Consider the following 22,843-nt stretch of genomic DNA (forward strand, 5'->3'; position numbering starts at 1 on the left):
TCTGTGTACTTTTTATTTGAAGATATACATTTTTCCAAGAGAGGCCTCAAAGCTGTCCAAATGTCCACTTGCAGATGCTTCAAAAAGAGTGTTTCAAAACTGCTCAGTCAAAAGAAAAGTTCAACTCTCTGAGGTGAATGCACAGAATGGAAAGAAATTTGAAAGAATGCTTCTCTGTAGTTTTTCTGTGAAGATATTCCTTTTTCCACAACAGGCTTAAAGCGCTCCAAATGTCCACTTGCAGTTTATGTAGAAAGAGTGTATCAAAATAACTCAATCAAAAGAAAGGTTCCACTCGGTGTGATGAATGTAGAGAATAGAAACAATTTCCAGAGAAGTATTCTGTGTAGTTTTTACATGAACATGTTGCGTTTTTCATCATAGGCGTCAAAGATCCGCAAATGTCCACTGGCAGATACTATAAGAAGAGTGTTTCAAAACTGCTGAAACAAAAGAAACGTTCTTCTCTTTTAGAGGAACGCGCAGATCAGAAAGGAGTTTCAGAGAATGATTCTGCATAGTTTCCTGGGAAGATATTTCTTTTATGACTTTAGGCCTCTCTGTTCTCCAAATATCCACTTGCAGATTCTTCATCAAGGGTGTTTCAAAACAGCTCAATGAAATGAAATGTTAAAGTCAGTGAAACGATTGCATGGATAAGAAGGAAGTTACACAGTACGCTTCTGTTTAGTTTTTATTTGAGGATATCCCTTTTTAAAAGACAGGCCTCAAACCCCTCCAAATGTCCACCTGCAGATTCTGCGCAAAGTGAGTTTCGAAACTCCTCATTCTAAAGAGAGTTTCTACTCTGTGTGTTGAACGCAGAGAAGAGAAAGTAGCTTCACAAAATTCTTCTGTCTAGTTTCCAGGGGAAGATATTTCGAGTTTCACCATCGGCCTCAAAGTACTCAAAATGTCCACTGGCAGATACTACAGAAAGAGTGTCTCAAAACTGCTCAATCAAAAGTAAGGTTCAACCTTGCTAGACGAATACACAGATCAGGAAGAAGTTTCACAGACTGCTTCCGTGTCGTTTTTAAGGCGAGATATTTCCTTTTTCACTGTAGGCCTCAATGCTCAAGAAATGTTCAATTGCAGATTCAACGAAGATTTTCACAACTGCTCAGTCAAAGGAAAGGTTCTACTCTGTGAGGTGGATTATCTGAAAAGAAAGAAGTTTCACAGAATGCTTCTGCTCAGGTTTTATGGGAAGATATATCGTTATTGCCAGATACCTCAAGGTTCTCCAAATGTCCAATTGCAGATACTACAAAAGACGGTTTCAAAACTGCTCAATCAAAAGTAAGGTTCAAATCTCTTAGTTGAATGCAGAGATCAGAAAGATATTTCACAGAATGCTTCCTTGCATTTTTTACGGGATGATATTTCTTTTTCCACCATTGGCCTCAATGCTCTTGAAATGTCCAATTGCAGATTCTCGGAAAAGCCTGTTTGAAAGCTGCACAATCGAAAGAAATTTTCCCCCCTCTGAGATGAATGCACGGATCATAATGACGTTTCACAGATTACTTCTGTGTTGATCACATTTGAAGATATTCTATTTTCCCCGATAGGCCTCAAAGCACTCCAAATGTCCACTTGCGGTTTACACCAAAAGAGTGTTTCAAAACTGCTCAATCGAAAGAAAACTTCAACACGCTGTGAGATGAATGCACAGGAACCCTGATGAATGCAGAGACTAGAAAGAGTTTCCGCCGCAGTATTCTGTGTAGTTTTCAGTTGAAGGTATTTCGTTTTTCACAATAGGCCACACAGACCTCCGAACATCCACTTGCAGATTCAACAAAAAGTTGTTGCAAAACAGCTCAATGAAAAGGAGGTTTGAATTCAATGAGATGAACGCACAGATGTGAAAGAAGTTTCACGGAATGATTCTGTGTAGTGTTTTTTGTATACATCCCTTATTTCACGTTTGGCCTGAAAGCACTCCATGTGTCCCCCTGCAGATTCTCCAAAAAGAGTGTGTCAAAACTGCTGAATCAGAAGAAAGGTTCAACCCTGTCACAAGAATGAACACAATAGAAAGAAGTTTCACGGATTGCTTCTGTGTAGTTTCTATGGGAAGATATTTCGTTCTTCACTGTAGGCCTCAACGATCTCCAAATGTCCACTTGTGGATTCTACAAAAGGAGTGTTTCAAAACTGCTCAATGTAACGTAAGGTTCACCTCTGTGAGTTGAATGCACACATCAAAAAGGAGTTTCACAGGATGCTTCCGTGTAGTTTTTATGGGAAGCCATTTCTTTTTTCACCACGGGCCCCAATGCTCCAGAAATGTCCAACTGCAGATTCTTCGGAAAGCCTCCTTCAAACCTGCACAATCAAAAGAAAGTTTCCCCTCTCTCAGTTGAATGCAAGTTTCGTAGCGAAGTTTCACAGATTTTTTTCTGTGTGGCTTATAGTTGAAGATATTCCACTTTCCACGATAGGCCTCGAGGCGCTCCAAAAATCCAATTGCAGTTGATACAAAAATAGTGTTTTGAAACTGCTGAATCAAAGGGAAAGTTCAAATCTGTGAGTTGAATGCAGAGAACAGAAAGGATTTCCACAGCAGTATTCTGTGTATTCTCTACTTGAAGATATTTTGTTTTTCACCGTAGGCCTCAAAGATCTCCAAATGTCCACCTGCATATTGTACAAGAAGGTTGTTTCAAAACCGCTCCGTCACCATAAAGGTTCTACACTGTGAGCTGAAGGCACAGATCAGAAAGTAGTTTCACAGAACGATTCTGTGTAGTTGTAGTGGGAAAATATTTTGAATTTCACTGTATGCCTCAATGTTCTCCGAATATCCACTTCCAGGTTCTACAAAAGGAGTGTTTCGAAACAGCTCAATCAAAGGAAGTTTTCAACTCAGTGAGGTGAATGCAAGCATCAGAAAGAAGTTTCACAGAGTGCTTCTGTGTACTTTTTATTTGAAGATATACATTTTTCCAAGAGAGGCCTCAAAGCTGTCCAAATGTCCACTTGCAGATGCTTCAAAAAGAGTGTTTCAAAACTGCTCAGTCAAAAGAAAAGTTCAACTCTCTGAGGTGAATGCACAGAATGGAAAGAAATTTGAAAGAATGCTTCTCTGTAGTTTTTCTGTGAAGATATTCCTTTTTCCACAACAGGCTTAAAGCGCTCCAAATGTCCACTTGCAGTTTATGTAGAAAGAGTGTATCAAAATAACTCAATCAAAAGAAAGGTTCCACTCGGTGTGATGAATGTAGAGAATAGAAACAATTTCCAGAGAAGTATTCTGTGTAGTTTTTACATGAACATGTTGCGTTTTTCATCATAGGCGTCAAAGATCCGCAAATGTCCACTGGCAGATACTATAAGAAGAGTGTTTCAAAACTGCTGAAACAAAAGAAACGTTCTTCTCTTTTAGAGGAACGCGCAGATCAGAAAGGAGTTTCAGAGAATGATTCTGCATAGTTTCCTGGGAAGATATTTCTTTTATGACTTTAGGCCTCTCTGTTCTCCAAATATCCACTTGCAGATTCTTCATCAAGGGTGTTTCAAAACAGCTCAATGAAATGAAATGTTAAAGTCAGTGAAACGATTGCATGGATAAGAAGGAAGTTACACAGTACGCTTCTGTTTAGTTTTTATTTGAGGATATCCCTTTTTAAAAGACAGGCCTCAAACCCCTCCAAATGTCCACCTGCAGATTCTGCGCAAAGTGAGTTTCGAAACTCCTCATTCTAAAGAGAGTTTCTACTCTGTGTGTTGAACGCAGAGAAGAGAAAGTAGCTTCACAAAATTCTTCTGTCTAGTTTCCAGGGGAAGATATTTCGAGTTTCACCATCGGCCTCAAAGTACTCAAAATGTCCACTGGCAGATACTACAGAAAGAGTGTCTCAAAACTGCTCAATCAAAAGTAAGGTTCAACCTTGCTAGACGAATACACAGATCAGGAAGAAGTTTCACAGACTGCTTCCGTGTCGTTTTTAAGGCGAGATATTTCCTTTTTCACTGTAGGCCTCAATGCTCAAGAAATGTTCAATTGCAGATTCAACGAAGATTTTCACAACTGCTCAGTCAAAGGAAAGGTTCTACTCTGTGAGGTGGATTATCTGAAAAGAAAGAAGTTTCACAGAATGCTTCTGCTCAGGTTTTATGGGAAGATATATCGTTATTGCCAGATACCTCAAGGTTCTCCAAATGTCCAATTGCAGATACTACAAAAGACGGTTTCAAAACTGCTCAATCAAAAGTAAGGTTCAAATCTCTTAGTTGAATGCAGAGATCAGAAAGATATTTCACAGAATGCTTCCTTGCATTTTTTACGGGATGATATTTCTTTTTCCACCATTGGCCTCAATGCTCTTGAAATGTCCAATTGCAGATTCTCGGAAAAGCCTGTTTGAAAGCTGCACAATCGAAAGAAATTTTCCCCCCTCTGAGATGAATGCACGGATCATAATGACGTTTCACAGATTACTTCTGTGTTGATCACATTTGAAGATATTCTATTTTCCCCGATAGGCCTCAAAGCACTCCAAATGTCCACTTGCGGTTTACACCAAAAGAGTGTTTCAAAACTGCTCAATCGAAAGAAAACTTCAACACGCTGTGAGATGAATGCACAGGAACCCTGATGAATGCAGAGACTAGAAAGAGTTTCCGCCGCAGTATTCTGTGTAGTTTTCAGTTGAAGGTATTTCGTTTTTCACAATAGGCCACACAGACCTCCGAACATCCACTTGCAGATTCAACAAAAAGTTGTTGCAAAACAGCTCAATGAAAAGGAGGTTTGAATTCAATGAGATGAACGCACAGATGTGAAAGAAGTTTCACGGAATGATTCTGTGTAGTGTTTTTTGTATACATCCCTTATTTCACGTTTGGCCTGAAAGCACTCCATGTGTCCCCCTGCAGATTCTCCAAAAAGAGTGTGTCAAAACTGCTGAATCAGAAGAAAGGTTCAACCCTGTCACAAGAATGAACACAATAGAAAGAAGTTTCACGGATTGCTTCTGTGTAGTTTCTATGGGAAGATATTTCGTTCTTCACTGTAGGCCTCAACGATCTCCAAATGTCCACTTGTGGATTCTACAAAAGGAGTGTTTCAAAACTGCTCAATGTAACGTAAGGTTCACCTCTGTGAGTTGAATGCACACATCAAAAAGGAGTTTCACAGGATGCTTCCGTGTAGTTTTTATGGGAAGCCATTTCTTTTTTCACCACGGGCCCCAATGCTCCAGAAATGTCCAACTGCAGATTCTTCGGAAAGCCTGCTTCAAACCTGCACAATCCAAAGAAAGTTTCCCCTCTCTCAGTTGAATGCAAGTTTCGTAGCGAAGTTTCACAGATTTTTTTCTGTGTGGCTTATAGTTGAAGATATTCCACTTTCCACGATAGGCCTCGAGGCGCTCCAAAAATCCAATTGCAGTTGATACAAAAATAGTGTTTTGAAACTGCTGAATCAAAAGGAAATTTCAACTCTGTGAGTTGAATGCAGAGAACAGAAAGGATTTCCACAGCAGTATTCTGTGTATTCTCTACTTGAAGATATTTTGTTTTTCACCGTAGGCCTCAAAGATCTCCAAATGACCACCTGCGTATTGTACAAAAAGGTTGTTTCAAAACCGCTCCGTCACCATAAAGGTTCTACACTGTGAGCTGAAGGCACAGATCAGAAAGTAGTTTCACAGAACGATTCTGTGTAGTTGTAGTGGGAAAATATTTTGAATTTCACTGTATGCCTCAATGTTCTCCGAATATCCACTTCCAGGTTCTACAAAAGGAGTGTTTCGAAACAGCTCAATCAAAGGAAGTTTTCAACTCAGTGAGGTGAATGCAAGCATCAGAAAGAAGTTTCACAGAGTGCTTCTGTGTACTTTTTATTTGAAGATATACATTTTTCCAAGAGAGGCCTCAAAGCTGTCCAAATGTCCACTTGCAGATGCTTCAAAAAGAGTGTTTCAAAACTGCTCAGTCAAAAGAAAAGTTCAACTCTCTGAGGTGAATGCACAGAATGGAAAGAAATTTGAAAGAATGCTTCTCTGTAGTTTTTCTGTGAAGATATTCCTTTTTCCACAACAGGCTTAAAGCGCTCCAAATGTCCACTTGCAGTTTATGTAGAAAGAGTGTATCAAAATAACTCAATCAAAAGAAAGGTTCCACTCGGTGTGATGAATGTAGAGAATAGAAACAATTTCCAGAGAAGTATTCTGTGTAGTTTTTACATGAACATGTTGCGTTTTTCATCATAGGCGTCAAAGATCCGCAAATGTCCACTGGCAGATACTATAAGAAGAGTGTTTCAAAACTGCTGAAACAAAAGAAACGTTCTTCTCTTTTAGAGGAACGCGCAGATCAGAAAGGAGTTTCAGAGAATGATTCTGCATAGTTTCCTGGGAAGATATTTCTTTTATGACTTTAGGCCTCTCTGTTCTCCAAATATCCACTTGCAGATTCTTCATCAAGGGTGTTTCAAAACAGCTCAATGAAATGAAATGTTAAAGTCAGTGAAACGATTGCATGGATAAGAAGGAAGTTACACAGTACGCTTCTGTTTAGTTTTTATTTGAGGATATCCCTTTTTAAAAGACAGGCCTCAAACCCCTCCAAATGTCCACCTGCAGATTCTGCGCAAAGTGAGTTTCGAAACTCCTCATTCTAAAGAGAGTTTCTACTCTGTGTGTTGAACGCAGAGAAGAGAAAGTAGCTTCACAAAATTCTTCTGTCTAGTTTCCAGGGGAAGATATTTCGAGTTTCACCATCGGCCTCAAAGTACTCAAAATGTCCACTGCCAGATACTACAGAAAGAGTGTCTCAAAACTGCTCAATCAAAAGTAAGGTTCAACCTTGCTAGACGAATACACAGATCAGGAAGAAGTTTCACAGACTGCTTCCGTGTCGTTTTTAAGGCGAGATATTTCCTTTTTCACTGTAGGCCTCAATGCTCAAGAAATGTTCAATTGCAGATTCAACGAAGATTTTCACAACTGCTCAGTCAAAGGAAAGGTTCTACTCTGTGAGGTGGATTATCTGAAAAGAAAGAAGTTTCACAGAATGCTTCTGCTCAGGTTTTATGGGAAGATATATCGTTATTGCCAGATACCTCAAGGTTCTCCAAATGTCCAATTGCAGATACTACAAAAGACGGTTTCAAAACTGCTCAATCAAAAGTAAGGTTCAAATCTCTTAGTTGAATGCAGAGATCAGAAAGATATTTCACAGAATGCTTCCTTGCATTTTTTACGGGATGATATTTCTTTTTCCACCATTGGCCTCAATGCTCTTGAAATGTCCAATTGCAGATTCTCGGAAAAGCCTGTTTGAAAGCTGCACAATCGAAAGAAATTTTCCCCCCTCTGAGATGAATGCACGGATCATAATGACGTTTCACAGATTACTTCTGTGTTGATCACATTTGAAGATATTCTATTTTCCCCGATAGGCCTCAAAGCACTCCAAATGTCCACTTGCGGTTTACACCAAAAGAGTGTTTCAAAACTGCTCAATCGAAAGAAAACTTCAACACGCTGTGAGATGAATGCACAGGAACCCTGATGAATGCAGAGACTAGAAAGAGTTTCCGCCGCAGTATTCTGTGTAGTTTTCAGTTGAAGGTATTTCGTTTTTCACAATAGGCCACACAGACCTCCGAACATCCACTTGCAGATTCAACAAAAAGTTGTTGCAAAACAGCTCAATGAAAAGGAGGTTTGAATTCAATGAGATGAACGCACAGATGTGAAAGAAGTTTCACGGAATGATTCTGTGTAGTGTTTTTTGTATACATCCCTTATTTCACGTTTGGCCTGAAAGCACTCCATGTGTCCCCCTGCAGATTCTCCAAAAAGAGTGTGTCAAAACTGCTGAATCAGAAGAAAGGTTCAACCCTGTCACAAGAATGAACACAATAGAAAGAAGTTTCACGGATTGCTTCTGTGTAGTTTCTATGGGAAGATATTTCGTTCTTCACTGTAGGCCTCAACGATCTCCAAATGTCCACTTGTGGATTCTACAAAAGGAGTGTTTCAAAACTGCTCAATGTAACGTAAGGTTCACCTCTGTGAGTTGAATGCACACATCAAAAAGGAGTTTCACAGGATGCTTCCGTGTAGTTTTTATGGGAAGCCATTTCTTTTTTCACCACGGGCCCCAATGCTCCAGAAATGTCCAACTGCAGATTCTTCGGAAAGCCTCCTTCAAACCTGCACAATCCAAAGAAAGTTTCCCCTCTCTCAGTTGAATGCAAGTTTCGTAGCGAAGTTTCACAGATTTTTTTCTGTGTGGCTTATAGTTGAAGATATTCCACTTTCCACGATAGGCCTCGAGGCGCTCCAAAAATCCAATTGCAGTTGATACAAAAATAGTGTTTTGAAACTGCTGAATCAAAGGGAAAGTTCAAATCTGTGAGTTGAATGCAGAGAACAGAAAGGATTTCCACAGCAGTATTCTGTGTATTCTCTACTTGAAGATATTTTGTTTTTCACCGTAGGCCTCAAAGATCTCCAAATGTCCACCTGCATATTGTACAAGAAGGTTGTTTCAAAACCGCTCCGTCACCATAAAGGTTCTACACTGTGAGCTGAAGGCACAGATCAGAAAGTAGTTTCACAGAACGATTCTGTGTAGTTGTAGTGGGAAAATATTTTGAATTTCACTGTATGCCTCAATGTTCTCCGAATATCCACTTCCAGGTTCTACAAAAGGAGTGTTTCGAAACAGCTCAATCAAAGGAAGTTTTCAACTCAGTGAGGTGAATGCAAGCATCAGAAAGAAGTTTCACAGAGTGCTTCTGTGTACTTTTTATTTGAAGATATACATTTTTCCAAGAGAGGCCTCAAAGCTGTCCAAATGTCCACTTGCAGATGCTTCAAAAAGAGTGTTTCAAAACTGCTCAGTCAAAAGAAAAGTTCAACTCTCTGAGGTGAATGCACAGAATGGAAAGAAATTTGAAAGAATGCTTCTCTGTAGTTTTTCTGTGAAGATATTCCTTTTTCCACAACAGGCTTAAAGCGCTCCAAATGTCCACTTGCAGTTTATGTAGAAAGAGTGTATCAAAATAACTCAATCAAAAGAAAGGTTCCACTCGGTGTGATGAATGTAGAGAATAGAAACAATTTCCAGAGAAGTATTCTGTGTAGTTTTTACATGAACATGTTGCGTTTTTCATCATAGGCGTCAAAGATCCGCAAATGTCCACTGGCAGATACTATAAGAAGAGTGTTTCAAAACTGCTGAAACAAAAGAAACGTTCTTCTCTTTTAGAGGAACGCGCAGATCAGAAAGGAGTTTCAGAGAATGATTCTGCATAGTTTCCTGGGAAGATATTTCTTTTATGACTTTAGGCCTCTCTGTTCTCCAAATATCCACTTGCAGATTCTTCATCAAGGGTGTTTCAAAACAGCTCAATGAAATGAAATGTTAAAGTCAGTGAAACGATTGCATGGATAAGAAGGAAGTTACACAGTACGCTTCTGTTTAGTTTTTATTTGAGGATATCCCTTTTTAAAAGACAGGCCTCAAACCCCTCCAAATGTCCACCTGCAGATTCTGCGCAAAGTGAGTTTCGAAACTCCTCATTCTAAAGAGAGTTTCTACTCTGTGTGTTGAACGCAGAGAAGAGAAAGTAGCTTCACAAAATTCTTCTGTCTAGTTTCCAGGGGAAGATATTTCGAGTTTCACCATCGGCCTCAAAGTACTCAAAATGTCCACTGGCAAATACTACAGAAAGAGTGTCTCAAAACTGCTCAATCAAAAGTAAGGTTCAACCTTGCTAGACGAATACACAGATCAGGAAGAAGTTTCACAGACTGCTTCCGTGTCGTTTTTAAGGCGAGATATTTCCTTTTTCACTGTAGGCCTCAATGCTCAAGAAATGTTCAATTGCAGATTCAACGAAGATTTTCACAACTGCTCAGTCAAAGGAAAGGTTCTACTCTGTGAGGTGGATTATCTGAAAAGAAAGAAGTTTCACAGAATGCTTCTGCTCAGGTTTTATGGGAAGATATATCGTTATTGCCAGATACCTCAAGGTTCTCCAAATGTCCAATTGCAGATACTACAAAAGACGGTTTCAAAACTGCTCAATCAAAAGTAAGGTTCAAATCTCTTAGTTGAATGCAGAGATCAGAAAGATATTTCACAGAATGCTTCCTTGCATTTTTTACGGGATGATATTTCTTTTTCCACCATTGGCCTCAATGCTCTTGAAATGTCCAATTGCAGATTCTCGGAAAAGCCTGTTTGAAAGCTGCACAATCGAAAGAAATTTTCCCCCCTCTGAGATGAATGCACGGATCATAATGACGTTTCACAGATTACTTCTGTGTTGATCACATTTGAAGATATTCTATTTTCCCCGATAGGCCTCAAAGCACTCCAAATGTCCACTTGCGGTTTACACCAAAAGAGTGTTTCAAAACTGCTCAATCGAAAGAAAACTTCAACACGCTGTGAGATGAATGCACAGGAACCCTGATGAATGCAGAGACTAGAAAGAGTTTCCGCCGCAGTATTCTGTGTAGTTTTCAGTTGAAGGTATTTCGTTTTTCACAATAGGCCACACAGACCTCCGAACATCCACTTGCAGATTCAACAAAAAGTTGTTGCAAAACAGCTCAATGAAAAGGAGGTTTGAATTCAATGAGATGAACGCACAGATGTGAAAGAAGTTTCACGGAATGATTCTGTGTAGTTTTTTTTGTATACATCCCTTATTTCACGTTTGGCCTGAAAGCACTCCATGTGTCCCCCTGCAGATTCTCCAAAAAGAGTGTGTCAAAACTGCTGAATCAGAAGAAAGGTTCAACCCTGTCACAAGAATGAACACAATAGAAAGAAGTTTCACGGATTGCTTCTGTGTAGTTTCTATGGGAAGATATTTCGTTCTTCACTGTAGGCCTCAACGATCTCCAAATGTCCACTTGTGGATTCTACAAAAGGAGTGTTTCAAAACTGCTCAATGTAACGTAAGGTTCACCTCTGTGAGTTGAATGCACACATCAAAAAGGAGTTTCACAGGATGCTTCCGTGTAGTTTTTAGGGGAAGCCATTTCTTTTTTCACCACGGGCCCCAATGCTCCAGAAATGTCCAACTGCAGATTCTTCGGAAAGCCTCCTTCAAACCTGCACAATCAAAAGAAAGTTTCCCCTCTCTCAGTTGAATGCAAGTTTCGTAGCGAAGTTTCACAGATTTTTTTCTGTGTGGCTTATAGTTGAAGATATTCCACTTTCCACGATAGGCCTCGAGGCGCTCCAAAAATCCAATTGCAGTTGATACAAAAATAGTGTTTTGAAACTGCTGAATCAAAGGGAAAGTTCAACTCTGTGAGTTGAATGCAGAGAACAGAAAGGATTTCCACAGCAGTATTCTGTGTATTCTCTACTTGAAGATATTTTGTTTTTCACCGTAGGCCTCAAAGATCTCCAAATGTCCACCTGCATATTGTACAAGAAGGTTGTTTCAAAACCGCTCCGTCACCATAAAGGTTCTACACTGTGAGCTGAAGGCACAGATCAGAAAGTAGTTTCACAGAACGATTCTGTGTAGTTGTAGTGGGAAAATATTTTGAATTTCACTGTATGCCTCAATGTTCTCCGAATATCCACTTCCAGGTTCTACAAAAGGAGTGTTTCGAAACAGCTCAATCAAAGGAACTTTTCAACTCAGTGAGGTGAATGCAAGCATCAGAAAGAAGTTTCACAGAGTGCTTCTGTGTACTTTTTATTTGAAGATATACATTTTTCCAAGAGAGGCCTCAAAGCTGTCCAAATGTCCACTTGCAGATGCTTCAAAAAGAGTGTTTCAAAACTGCTCAGTCAAAAGAAAAGTTCAACTCTCTGAGGTGAATGCACAGAATGGAAAGAAATTTGAAAGAATGCTTCTCTGTAGTTTTTCTGTGAAGATATTCCTTTTTCCACAACAGGCTTAAAGCGCTCCAAATGTCCACTTGCAGTTTATGTAGAAAGAGTGTATCAAAATAACTCAATCAAAAGAAAGGTTCCACTCGGTGTGATGAATGTAGAGAATAGAAACAATTTCCAGAGAAGTATTCTGTGTAGTTTTTACATGAACATGTTGCGTTTTTCATCATAGGCGTCAAAGATCCGCAAATGTCCACTGGCAGATACTATAAGAAGAGTGTTTCAAAACTGCTGAAACAAAAGAAACGTTCTTCTCTTTTAGAGGAACGCGCAGATCAGAAAGGAGTTTCAGAGAATGATTCTGCATAGTTTCCTGGGAAGATATTTCTTTTATGACTTTAGGCCTCTCTGTTCTCCAAATATCCACTTGCAGATTCTTCATCAAGGGTGTTTCAAAACAGCTCAATGAAATGAAATGTTAAAGTCAGTGAAACGATTGCATGGATAAGAAGGAAGTTACACAGTACGCTTCTGTTTAGTTTTTATTTGAGGATATCCCTTTTTAAAAGACAGGCCTCAAACCCCTCCAAATGTCCACCTGCAGATTCTGCGCAAAGTGAGTTTCGAAACTCCTCATTCTAAAGAGAGTTTCTACTCTGTGTGTTGAACGCAGAGAAGAGAAAGTAGCTTCACAAAATTCTTCTGTCTAGTTTCCAGGGGAAGATATTTCGAGTTTCACCATCGGCCTCAAAGTACTCAAAATGTCCACTGGCAGATACTACAGAAAGAATGTCTCAAAACTGCTCAATCAAAAGTAAGGTTCAACCTTGCTAGACGAATACACAGATCAGGAAGAAGTTTCACAGACTGCTTCCGTGTCGTTTTTAAGGCGAGATATTTCCTTTTTCACTGTAGGCCTCAATGCTCAAGAAATGTTCAATTGCAGATTCAACGAAGATTTTCACAACTGCTCAGTCAAAGGAAAGGTTCTACTCTGTGAGGTGGATTATCTGAAAAGAAAGAAGTTTCACAGAATGCTTCTGCTCAGGTTTTATGGGAAGATATATCGTTATTGCCAGATACCTCAAGGTTCTCCAAATGTCCAATTGCAGATACTACAAAAGACGGTTTCAAAACTGCTCAATCAAAAGTAAGGTTCAAATCTCTTAGTTGAATGCAGAGATCAGAAAGATATTTCACAGAATGCTTCCTTGCATTTTTTACGGGATGATATTTCTTTTTCCACCATTGGCCTCAATGCTCTTGAAATGTCCAATTGCAGATTCTCGGAAAAGCCTGTTTGAAAGCTGCACAATCGAAAGAAATCTTCCCCCCTCTGAGATGAATGCACGGATCATAATGACGTTTCACACAGATTACTTCTGTGTTGATCACATTTGAAGATATTCTATTTTCCCCGATAGGCCTCAAAGCACTGCAAATGTCCACTTGCGGTTTACACCAAAAGAGTGTTTCAAAACTGCTCAAACGAAAGAAAACTTCAACACGCTGTGAGATGAATGCACAGGAACCCTGATGAATGCAGAGGCTAGAAAGAGTTTCCGCCGCAGTATTCTGTGTAGTTTTCAGTTGAAGGTATTTCGTTTTTCACAATAGGCCACACAGACCTCCGAACATCCACTTGCAGATTCAACAAAAAGTTGTTGCAAAACAGCTCAATGAAAAGGAGGTTTGAATTCAATGAGATGAACGCACAGATGTGAAAGAAGTTTCACGGAATGATTCTGTGTAGTGTTTTTTGTATACATCCCTTATTTCACGTTTGGCCTGAAAGCACTCCATGTGTCCCCCTGCAGATTCTCCAAAAAGAGTGTGTCAAAACTGCTGAATCAGAAGAAAGGTTCAACCCTGTCACAAGAATGAACACAATAGAAAGAAGTTTCACGGATTGCTTCTGTGTAGTTTTTATGGGAAGATATTTCGTTCTTCACTGTAGGCCTCAACGATCTCCAAATGTCCACTTGTGGATTCTACAAAAGGAGTGTTTCAAAACTGCTCAATGTAACGTAAGGTTCACCTCTGTGAGTTGAATGCACACATCAAAAAGGAGTTTCACAGGATGCTTCCGTGTAGTTTTTATGGGAAGCCATTTCTTTTTTCACCACGGGCCCCAATGCTCCAGAAATGTCCAACTGCAGATTCTTCGGAAAGCCTGCTTCAAACCTGCACAATCCAAAGAAAGTTTCCCCTCTCTCAGTTGAATGCAAGTTTCGTAGCGAAGTTTCACAGATTTTTTTCTGTGTGGCTTAGAGTTGAAGATATTCCACTTTCCACGATAGGCCTCGAGGCGCTCCAAAAATCCAATTGCAGTTGATACAAAAATAGTGTTTTGAAACTGCTGAATCAAAAGGAAAGTTCAACTCTGTGAGTTGAATGCAGAGAACAGAAAGGATTTCCACAGCAGTATTCTGTGTATTCTCTACTTGAAGATATTTTGTTTTTCACCGTAGGCCTCAAAGATCTCCAAATGTCCACCTGCATATTGTACAAAAAGGCTGTTTCAAAACCGCTCCGTCACCATAAAGGTTCTACACTGTGAGCTGAAGGCACAGATCAGAAAGTAGTTTCACAGAACGATTCTGTGTAGTTGTAGTGGGAAAATATTTTGAATTTCACTGTATGCCTCAATGTTCTCCGAATATCCACTTCCAGGTTCTACAAAAGGAGTGTTTCGAAACAGCTCAATCAAAGGAAGTTTTCAACTCAGTGAGGTGAATGCAAGCATCAGAAAGAAGTTTCACAGAGTGCTTCTGTGTACTTTTTATTTGAAGATATACATTTTTCCAAGAGAGGCCTCAAAGCTGTCCAAATGTCCACTTGCAGATGCTTCAAAAAGAGTGTTTCAAAACTGCTCAGTCAAAAGAAAAGTTCAACTCTCTGAGGTGAATGCACAGAATGGAAAGAAATTTGAAAGGATGCTTCTCTGTAGTTTTTCTGTGAAGATATTCCTTTTTCCACAACAGGCTTAAAGCGCTCCAAATGTCCACTTGCAGTTTATGTAGAAAGAGTGTATCAAAATAACTCAATCAAAAGAAAGGTTCCACTCGGTGTGATGAATGTAGAGAATAGAAACAATTTCCAGAGAAGTATTCTGTGTAGTTTTTACATGAACATGTTGCGTTTTTCATCATAGGCGTCAAAGATCCGCAAATGTCCACTGGCAGATACTATAAAAAGAGTGTTTCAAAACTGCTGAAACAAAAGAAACGTTCTTCTCTTTTAGAGGAACGCGCAGATCAGAAAGGAGTTTCAGAGAATGATTCTGCATAGTTTTCTGGGAAGATATTTCTTTTATGACTTTAGGCCTCTCTGTTCTCCAAATATCCACTTGCAGATCCTTCATCAAGGGTGTTTCAAAACAGCTCAATGAAATGAAATGTTAAAGTCAGTGAAACGATTGCATGGATAAGAAGGAAGTTACACAGAACACTTCTGTTTAGTTTCTATTTGAGGATATCCCTTTTTAAAAGACAGGCCTCAAACCCCTCCAAATGTCCACCTGCAGATTCTGCGCAAAGTGAGTTTCGAAACTCCTCATTCTAAAGAGAGTTTCTACTCTGTGTGTTGAACGCAGGGAAGAGAAAGTAGCTTCACAAAATTCTTCTGTCTAGTTTCCAGGGGAAGATATTTCGAGTTTCACCATCGGCCTCAAAGTACTCAAAATGTCCACTGGCAGATACTACAGAAAGAGTGTCTCAAAACTGCTCAATCAAAAGTAAGGTTCAACCTTGCTAGACGAATACACAGATCAGGAAGAAGTTTCACAGACTGCTTCCGTGTCGTTTTTAAGGCGAGATATTTCCTTTTTCACTGTAGGCCTCAATGCTCAAGAAATGTTCAATTGCAGATTCAACGAAGATTTTGACAACTGCTCAGTCAAAGGAAAGGTTCTACTCTGTGAGGTGGATTATCTGAAAAGAAAGAAGTTTCACAGAATGCTTCTGCTCAGGTTTTATGGGAAGATATATCGTTATTGCCAGATACTTCAAGGTTCTCCAAATGTCCAATTGCAGATACTACAAAAGACGGTTTCAAAACTGCTCAATCAAAAGTAAGGTTCAAATCTCTTAGTTGAATGCAGAGATCAGAAAGATATTTCACAGAATGCTTCCTTGCATTTTTTACGGGATGATATTTCTTTTTCCACCATTGGCCTCAATGCTCTTGAAATGTCCAATTGCAGATTCTCGGAAAAGCCTGTTTGAAAGCTGCACAATCGAAAGAAATTTTCCCCCCTCTGAGATGAATGCACGGATCATAATGACGTTTCACAGATTACTTCTGTGTTGATCACATTTGAAGATATTCTATTTTCCCCGATAGGCCTCAAAGCACTCCAAATGTCCACTTGCGGTTTACACCAAAAGAGTGTTTCAAAACTGCTCAATCGAAAGAAAACGTCAACACGCTGTGAGATGAATGCACAGGAACCCTGATGAATGCAGAGACTAGAAAGAGTTTCCGCCGCAGTATTCTGTGTAGTTTTCAGTTGAAGGTATTTCGTTTTTCACAATAGGCCACACAGACCTCCGAACATCCACTTGCAGATTCAACAAAAAGTTGTTGCAAAACAGCTCAATGAAAAGGAGGTTTGAATTCAATGAGATGAACGCACAGATGTGAAAGAAGTTTCACGGAATGATTCTGTGTAGTGTTTTTTGTATACATCCCTTATTTCACGTTTGGCCTGAAAGCACTCCATGTGTCCCCCTGCAGATTCTCCAAAAAGAGTGTGTCAAAACTGCTGAATCAGAAGAAAGGTTCAACCCTGTCACAAGAATGAACACAATAGAAAGAAGTTTCACGGATTGCTTCTGTGTAGTTTCTATGGGAAGATATTACGTTCTTCACTGTAGGCCTCAACGATCTCCAAATGTCCACTTGTGGATTCTACAAAAGGAGTGTTTCAAAACTGCTCAATGTAACGTAAGGTTCACCTCTGTGAGTTGAATGCACACATCAAAAAGGAGTTTCACAGGATGCTTCCGTGTAGTTTTTATGGGAAGCCATTTCTTTTTTCACCACGGGCCCCAATGCTCCAGAAATGTCCAACTGCAGATTCTTCGGAAAGCCTGCTTCAAACCTGCACAATCCAAAGAAAGTTTCCCCTCTCTCAGTTGAATGCAAGTTTCGTAGCGAAGTTTCACAGATTTTTTTCTGTGTGGCTTATAGTTGAAGATATTCCACTTTCCACGATAGGCCTCGAGGCGCTCCAAAAATCCAATTGCAGTTGATACAAAAATAGTGTTTTGAAACTGCTGAATCAAAAGGAAAGTTCAACTCTGTGAGTTGAATGCAGAGAACAGAAAGGATTTCCACAGCAGTATTCTGTGTATTCTCTACTTGAAGATATTTTGTTTTTCACCGTAGGCCTCAAAGATCTCCAAATGTCCACCTGCATATTGTACAAGAAGGTTGTTTCAAAACCGCTCCGTCACCATAAAGGTTCTACACTGTGAGCTGAAGGCACAGATCAGAAAGTAGTTTCACAGAACGATTCTGTGTAGTTGTAGTGGGAAAATATTTTGAATTTCACTGTATGCCTCAATGTTCTCCGAATATCCACTTCCAGGTTCTACAAAAGGAGTGTTTCGAAACAGCTCAATCAAAGGAACTTTTCAACTCAGTGAGGTGAATGCAAGCATCAGAAAGAAGTTTCACAGAGTGCTTCTGTGTACTTTTTATTTGAAGATATACATTTTTCCAAGAGAGGCCTCAAAGCTGTCCAAATGTCCACTTGCAGATGCTTCAAAAAGAGTGTTTCAAAACTGCTCAGTCAAAAGAAAAGTTCAACTCTCTGAGGTGAATGCACAGAATGGAAAGAAATTTGAAAGGATGCTTCTCTGTAGTTTTTCTGTGAAGATATTCCTTTTTCCACAACAGGCTTAAAGCGCTCCAAATGTCCACTTGCAGTTTATGTAGAAAGAGTGTATCAAAATAACTCAATCAAAAGAAAGGTTCCACTCGGTGTGATGAATGTAGAGAATAGAAACAATTTCCAGAGAAGTATTCTGTGTAGTTTTTACATGAACATGTTGCGTTTTTCATCATAGGCGTCAAAGATCCGCAAATGTCCACTGGCAGATACTATAAGAAGAGTGTTTCAAAACTGCTGAAACAAAAGAAACGTTCTTCTCTTTTAGAGGAACGCGCAGATCAGAAAGGAGTTTCAGAGAATGATTCTGCATAGTTTCCTGGGAAGATATTTCTTTTATGACTTTAGGCCTCTCTGTTCTCCAAATATCCACTTGCAGATTCTTCATCAAGGGTGTTTCAAAACAGCTCAATGAAATGAAATGTTAAAGTCAGTGAAACGATTGCATGGATAAGAAGGAAGTTACACAGTACGCTTCTGTTTAGTTTTTATTTGAGGATATCCCTTTTTAAAAGACAGGCCTCAAACCCCTCCAAATGTCCACCTGCAGATTCTGCGCAAAGTGAGTTTCGAAACTCCTCATTCTAAAGAGAGTTTCTACTCTGTGTGTTGAACGCAGGGAAGAGAAAGTAGCTTCACAAAATTCTTCTGTCTAGTTTCCAGGGGAAGATATTTCGAGTTTCACCATCGGCCTCAAAGTACTCAAAATGTCCACTTGCAGATACTACAGAAAGAGTGTCTCAAATCTGCTCAATCAAAAGTAAGGTTCAAACTTGCTAGACGAATACACAGATCAGGAAGGAGTTTCACAGACTGCTTCCGTGTCGTTTTTAAGGCGAGATATTTCCTTTTTCACTGTAGGCCTCAATGCTCAAGAAATGTTCAATTGCAGATTCAACGAAGATTTTCACAACTGCTCAGTCAAAGGAAAGGTTCTACTCTGTGAGGTGGATTATCTGAAAAGAAAGAAGTTTCACAGAATGCTTCTGCTCAGGTTTTATGGGAAGATATATCGTTATTGCCAGATACCTCAAGGTTCTCCAAATGTCCAATTGCAGATACTACAAAAGACGGTTTCAAAACTGCTCAATCAAAAGTAAGGTTCAAATCTCTTAGTTGAATGCAGAGATCAGAAAGATATTTCACAGAATGCTTCCTTGCATTTTTTACGGGATGATATTTCTTTTTCCACCATTGGCCTCAATGCTCTTGAAATGTCCAATTGCAGATTCTCGGAAAAGCCTGTTTGAAAGCTGCACAATCGAAAGAAATCTTCCCCCCTCTGAGATGAATGCACGGATCATAATGACGTTTCACACAGATTACTTCTGTGTTGATCACATTTGAAGATATTCTATTTTCCCCGATAGGCCTCAAAGCACTCCAAATGTCCACTTGCGGTTTACACCAAAAGAGTGTTTCAAAACTGCTCAAACGAAAGAAAACTTCAACACGCTGTGAGATGAATGCACAGGAACCCTGATGAATGCAGAGGCTAGAAAGAGTTTCCGCCGCAGTATTCTGTGTAGTTTTCAGTTGAAGGTATTTCGTTTTTCACAATAGGCCACACAGACCTCCGAACATCCACTTGCAGATTCAACAAAAAGTTGTTGCAAAACAGCTCAATGAAAAGGAGGTTTGAATTCAATGAGATGAACGCACAGATGTGAAAGAAGTTTCACGGAATGATTCTGTGTAGTGTTTTTTGTATACATCCCTTATTTCACGTTTGGCCTGAAAGCACTCCATGTGTCCCCCTGCAGATTCTCCAAAAAGAGTGTGTCAAAACTGCTGAATCAGAAGAAAGGTTCAACCCTGTCACAAGAATGAACACAATAGAAAGAAGTTTCACGGATTGCTTCTGTGTAGTTTTTATGGGAAGATATTTCGTTCTTCACTGTAGGCCTCAACGATCTCCAAATGTCCACTTGTGGATTCTACAAAAGGAGTGTTTCAAAACTGCTCAATGTAACGTAAGGTTCACCTCTGTGAGTTGAATGCACACATCAAAAAGGAGTTTCACAGGATGCTTCCGTGTAGTTTTTATGGGAAGCCATTTCTTTTTTCACCACGGGCCCCAATGCTCCAGAAATGTCCAACTGCAGATTCTTCGGAAAGCCTGCTTCAAACCTGCACAATCCAAAGAAAGTTTCCCCTCTCTCAGTTGAATGCAAGTTTCGTAGCGAAGTTTCACAGATTTTTTTCTGTGTGGCTTATAGTTGAAGATATTCCACTTTCCACGATAGGCCTCGAGGCGCTCCAAAAATCCAATTGCAGTTGATACAAAAATAGTGTTTTGAAACTGCTGAATCAAAAGGAAAGTTCAACTCTGTGAGTTGAATGCAGAGAACAGAAAGGATTTCCACAGCAGTATTCTGTGTATTCTCTACTTGAAGATATTTTGTTTTTCACCGTAGGCCTCAAAGATCTCCAAATGTCCACCTGCATATTGTACAAGAAGGTTGTTTCAAAACCGCTCCGTCACCATAAAGGTTCTACACTGTGAGCTGAAGGCACAGATCAGAAAGTAGTTTCACAGAACGATTCTGTGTAGTTGTAGTGGGAAAATATTTTGAATTTCACTGTATGCCTCAATGTTCTCCGAATATCCACTTCCAGGTTCTACAAAAGGAGTGTTTCGAAACAGCTCAATCAAAGGAACTTTTCAACTCAGTGAGGTGAATGCAAGCATCAGAAAGAAGTTTCACAGAGTGCTTCTGTGTACTTTTTATTTGAAGATATACATTTTTCCAAGAGAGGCCTCAAAGCTGTCCAAATGTCCACTTGCAGATGCTTCAAAAAGAGTGTTTCAAAACTGCTCAGTCAAAAGAAAAGTTCAACTCTCTGAGGTGAATGCACAGAATGGAAAGAAATTTGAAAGGATGCTTCTCTGTAGTTTTTCTGTGAAGATATTCCTTTTTCCACAACAGGCTTAAAGCGCTCCAAATGTCCACTTGCAGTTTATGTAGAAAGAGTGTATCAAAATAACTCAATCAAAAGAAAGGTTCCACTCGGTGTGATGAATGTAGAGAATAGAAACAATTTCCAGAGAAGTATTCTGTGTAGTTTTTACATGAACATGTTGCGTTTTTCATCATAGGCGTCAAAGATCCGCAAATGTCCACTGGCAGATACTATAAAAAGAGTGTTTCAAAACTGCTGAAACAAAAGAAACGTTCTTCTCTTTTAGAGGAACACGCAGATCAGAAAGGAGTTTCAGAGAATGATTCTGCATAGATTCCTGGGAAGATATTTCTTTTATGACTTTAGGCCTCTCTGTTCTCCAAATATCCACTTGCAGATCCTTCATCAAGGGTGTTTCAAAACAGCTCAATGAAATGAAATGTTAAAGTCAGTGAAACGATTGCATGGATAAGAAGGAAGTTACACAGTACGCTTCTGTTTAGTTTCTATTTGAGGATATCCCTTTTTAAAAGACAGGCCTCAAACCCCTCCAAATGTCCACCTGCAGATTCTGCGCAAAGTGAGTTTCGAAACTCCTCATTCTAAAGAGAGTTTCTACTCTGTGTGTTGAACGCAGGGAAGAGAAAGTAGCTTCACAAAATTCTTCTGTCTAGTTTCCAGGGGAAGATATTTCGAGTTTCACCATCGGCCTCAAAGTACTCAAAATGTCCACTGGCAGATACTACAGAAAGAGTGTCTCAAAACTGCTCAATCAAAAGTAAGGTTCAACCTTGCTAGACGAATACACAGATCAGGAAGGAGTTTCACAGACTGCTTCCGTGTCGTTTTTAAGGCGAGATATTTCCTTTTTCACTGTAGGCCTCAATGCTCAAGAAATGTTCAATTGCAGATTCAACGAAGATTTTCACAACTGCTCAGTCAAAGGAAAGGTTCTACTCTGTGAGGTGGATTATCTGAAATGAAAGAAGTTTCACAGAATGCTTCTGCTCAGGTTTTATGGGAAGATATATCGTTATTGCCAGATACCTCAAGGTTCTCCAAATGTCCAATTGCAGATACTACAAAAGACGGTTTCAAAACTGCTCAATCAAAAGTAAGGTTCAAATCTCTTAGTTGAATGCAGAGATCAGAAAGATATTTCACAGAATGCTTCCTTGCATTTTTTACGGGATGATATTTCTTTTTCCACCATTGGCCTCAATGCTCTTGAAATGTCCAATTGCAGATTCTCGGAAAAGCCTGTTTGAAAGCTGCACAATCGAAAGAAATCTTCCCCCCTCTGAGATGAATGCACGGATCATAATGACGTTTCACACAGATTACTTCTGTGTTGATCACATTTGAAGATATTCTATTTTCCCCGATAGGCCTCAAAGCACTCCAAATGTCCACTTGCGGTTTACACCAAAAGAGTGTTTCAAAACTGCTCAAACGAAAGAAAACTTCAACACGCTGTGAGATGAATGCACAGGAACCCTGATGAATGCAGAGGCTAGAAAGAGTTTCCGCCGCAGTATTCTGTGTAGTTTTCAGTTGAAGGTATTTCGTTTTTCACAATAGGCCACACAGACCTCCGAACATCCACTTGCAGATTCAACAAAAAGTTGTTGCAAAACAGCTCAATGAAAAGGAGGTTTGAATTCAATGAGATGAACGCACAGATGTGAAAGAAGTTTCACGGAATGATTCTGTGTAGTGTTTTTTGTATACATCCCTTATTTCACGTTTGGCCTGAAAGCACTCCATGTGTCCCCCTGCAGATTCTCCAAAAAGAGTGTGTCAAAACTGCTGAATCAGAAGAAAGGTTCAACCCTGTCACAAGAATGAACACAATAGAAAGAAGTTTCACGGATTGCTTCTGTGTAGTTTCTATGGGAAGATATTTCGTTCTTCACTGTAGGCCTCAACGATCTCCAAATGTCCACTTGTGGATTCTACAAAAGGAGTGTTTCAAAACTGCTCAATGTAACGTAAGGTTCACCTCTGTGAGTTGAATGCACACATCAAAAAGGAGTTTCACAGGATGCTTCCGTGTAGTTTTTATGGGAAGCCATTTCTTTTTTCACCACGGGCCCCAATGCTCCAGAAATGTCCAACTGCAGATTCTTCGGAAAGCCTGCTTCAAACCTGCACAATCCAAAGAAAGTTTCCCCTCTCTCAGTTGAATGCAAGTTTCGTAGCGAAGTTTCA

Source organism: Symphalangus syndactylus, chromosome Y (assembly GCF_028878055.3).
Source record: "Symphalangus syndactylus isolate Jambi chromosome Y, NHGRI_mSymSyn1-v2.1_pri, whole genome shotgun sequence".
Lineage (NCBI taxonomy): Eukaryota > Metazoa > Chordata > Mammalia > Primates > Hylobatidae > Symphalangus > Symphalangus syndactylus.